This window comes from Crocuta crocuta, unplaced genomic scaffold (assembly GCF_008692635.1).
Source record: "Crocuta crocuta isolate KB4526 unplaced genomic scaffold, BGI_CrCroc_1.0 scaffold871, whole genome shotgun sequence".
Classification (NCBI taxonomy): domain Eukaryota; kingdom Metazoa; phylum Chordata; class Mammalia; order Carnivora; family Hyaenidae; genus Crocuta; species Crocuta crocuta.
In genome coordinates, this window is record NW_027527392.1 from 144,688 (window position 1) to 148,314 (window position 3,627).

At 41.6% G+C, this 3,627-nt stretch overlaps 1 pseudogene; it reads left to right on the forward strand.

Annotated features, from left to right (window-relative positions):
• The first annotated feature begins 118 nt into the window (after positions 1-118).
• Positions 119-1,182, forward strand: LOC144222135 (protein Mdm4 pseudogene; annotated as a pseudogene).
• Positions 1,183-3,627: the final 2,445 nt, after the last annotated feature.

Consider the following 3,627-nt stretch of genomic DNA (forward strand, 5'->3'; position numbering starts at 1 on the left):
AATCAGATTGATTTTATGTGTATAACGGGTGTAATAAAACAGCTGCTTTTGGAGAATTTGCAGGTGGCAGGCGCATAGGTGAAATGGAGTGGCCAGGCATTACCGAGGCTAGCGTAGGATGGTGAGGCAGCCTTTGGTAGCCTGTGGCAGGGGTCTTTCGGGTGAGCCACTTGGACATCAGAGTGTCTCTGTGAAATATCCAAGCCCTCTCTGTGATAAGCTAAGAAGGAATCTTGTCGTCAGCACTCCAGGGCCGCAGCATAGATATTCAGAGCCAAAACTATCTGAAGCAAAGTGCAGAGGAAAGTTCCAATTCCAGGACAAGAACCAGAGGGGATGGTGTCCGTACTGCCTACCTCACCACATCAATGCAGAGCTCCTAGAGAAGGAGCTAGGTGCTGCCATTGTTTCAGGCACTCAACATGATGTGTGGGCTCTAAATGAGCTGGTATTAGAGCAGTCAGGTGCTGGAGTTAAAGGTGAAGCTGTGAATACTGAGCAAACAAGTGAAAAATTTGGGAACATAAGTGACAAAAAGGTGATCTCAGTGGGAAAAAAAAAGACCTTGAGGACTCCACACCCGTAAGTAATGACACTGGTGGAGAAGCTGCTTCTGAGGATGAGTGGTAGTGTTACTGAGTGCAAGAAACTGAACCCTCCAGACCAGAAAGAGGTGTTGCTGTTGCTGGGCCCTGAAAGATTAGTATTCAGACTGTTCTAAGTGAGCCTATCATCCCTTCATTCCTGTTATCAACGCCACACCTGCAAAGAAGGAAAGTGAAGGCACTGATGTCCCTTATTGCCAAAGCACCATTTTGGCTCCAGTCATCTGAAGATCTATGAGAAAAGGAAGAAAAACCCCAATTTCCTGATCCCTGCAGCTCTGTGAAATTCTCAGAGTTGGCTCAGAGTTGTGAAAGCCCAGAGACCATCTCCAGCACAAGAGAACAACCAGAGGGCCTTACAGAGCAGAGACCAGATACAGAAAATATGGAGGACTGACTAACTCTCTGGAAGCTGTGTAGCATATGTGAGAAGTGGCCATGAGACAGAAATATTATTCCTGGAAGAACAGACCACCTTGTCACTTCTTTCCACTGCACCAGAAGATTAAAGAAGCCTGGGGCTTCATGCCCTCTTTGCGAGAACATTCAGATGGTTATTAAGGTTTTTATGGCCTAGCTGAATGGGTGAGTCACAGAGAAATGACAAGCAGAGCCAGGTCAGGGATAAAATTGTCAGTACGGAGCATCCTCACTCAGTGTGATCCACTGTATCTGTTCCCTGATTCATGCAACCCTCCCTGTGCCAGGGCATTTTCCCTTCTAAATTTATAAAGGATTGGAGAGCAATCTTTCAAAACCAGCTCATCAATCTGGGGGCTCCATTTTCATGAAAAAAGCTACTTTAATCACAACATTTTTCCTCTAAAAATGAGGTTCTGGAAGGGTGTAATTACAAAGACAAACAAAAATACATCCATTCACCAAATTATCTGAAGATTAACCTTCTCCCTAGTTAGTTTTCTTCCCCACCTTGCTCTTCTATTCTGTTGGAGAACGTTCTTTGGCATAAAAATCCAAGGTGGCTATGAGAAAAACATTAAAGCTAACAATCAAAACAAAAATTATGAGAAACGTTTTCGATCATTTACCTTACAGTCAAGCTACATGGATCTGAGGAGCCAAAAGGAAAAATAAGAAGCTAGAAAAACAAGAGATTTGTTCCATGTATGCCCAGAACGATGGTTATCAAACTTTTTGCTAATATACCCCTCAAAGAATTTTGAGAAACTGTATGCTCTTTTCCATGTGAAATGTTTTTTTATTTTTTTAATGTTTATTTATTTTTGAGAGGACAGAAAGGGGGGGGGGGCACACTNGGGGCAGAGGACCAAAGCAGGCTCCGAGCTGATAGCAGAGAGCCTGATACAGGGCTTTAACTCAAGAACCACGCATGAGATCATGACCTGAGCCAAAGATGGACACTTAACCGACTGAGCCACCCAGGCCCCCTCTTTTCCATGTTAAAAAACTGAGATATAATGAACATACCATAAAATATACAGATCTTAAATGTTCCTTTCCTGTAAGTTTTAGGCATTGGAGTACCCACCACCCAACACAAGCTATAGAACATTTCCATAACCTGAAAATTGTCCCTCTGGCCCCTTTGCAGGTGATCTTCCATGTCTTGACTCACACCCAGGGTGAGTCGTCTTTCTGCACATCTTTAATTTGACATCTGAATTTGCAAAATCCACTTAATTGCTAACAAAGGAAAACGTGATCAGCTGAAGTTTTCAGAGTTCCTTCACTGAAAGGGAAGCTGAAACCACTGGGTATGTTAATTGTAGCTTGCTACATGCAGTATTTTACTTAAAGATGATACTTCTCACACTTGGGGACCAAGTATTCTCTCAGCCTTTTCCATGTTCTTTATTTATTATGTCCTGAATAACATTACCTCATCAGTATTGGTAAGAACATTTGCAACCAAGAGTTTACTGCTTGGAGGGAGCCAGTTAGGCCAACAGTACCCCTTCTAGAATGCTGCCTTCCCTAACAACAGTTAGGGCGAGGAGGTAGGAAAGTGTGCTTCCTGCTACAGTTGATCATTCAGTTGGCATATGCCATACATAACTCCGCTTGGAACCACTGGATAACTGTTTGTGGGTGGGACGTTTTATTCCCCAGCTGGACTCAGGCATAATGACAAAGGAACAGAAAGTGGAACCTGAAGACTAGGGTAGAAGACTCAATTCTGCCATTATGATGTGATCAGGGACAGATTCCTCAAGCATACTGAGCTTCTGTAGACTGTCAAATGGGACTAAAACCTACTTCACTGGGACACTGTGAGGAAAATGTCAGCAAGAAGAGTAAAAGTGCTTTTCAACATGTCAAGTTCTCATCGGTGAACTTCATCACTATTCTTTCAAACAGGAGGTAATACTTAAACTATTTTTAACTCCCACTGAACATTACATGTAGGAGGCCNTAATAAATAAGAATAAAGAGTTGTAAATGTTATTGTTTAGGGAATCAAAAATTTACAAATTAAATTCTCAACACACACACATGAATATAGATTTCTTACCTCAGGTTAATATGCATCTATAAGTTTCAAGAAACAAGACACACTGGTGCGGAGCTCATACCATGCACACTCTCAGATCATAATGCTTTGAAACTTGAAATCAAACACAGGAAGAAGTCTGGAAAATCTCCAAAAACATGGAGGTTAAAGAACACCCTACTAAAGAACAAATGGGCCAATCAGGCAATTAGAGAAGACATTACAAAATATACGGAAACAAATGAAAATGAAAATGCAACAATTCAAACTCTATGGGATGTTGCAAAGGCAGTCATAAGAGGAAAATACATTGCACTCCAGGCCTATTTCAAGAAACTAGAAAAAGCGCAAATGCAAAATCTAACAGCGCACCTAAAGGAACTAGAAGGAGAGTTACAAGAGCACCCCAAACCCAGTAGGAAAAGAGAAATAATAAAAATCAGGGCAGAAACAATACATAATCCAAAGAAACAGTTGAACAGATCAATAAAAACAAGAGTTGGTTTTTTGAAAAAAAAAANCATGATCCTCAACGGGGAAAAACTGAGA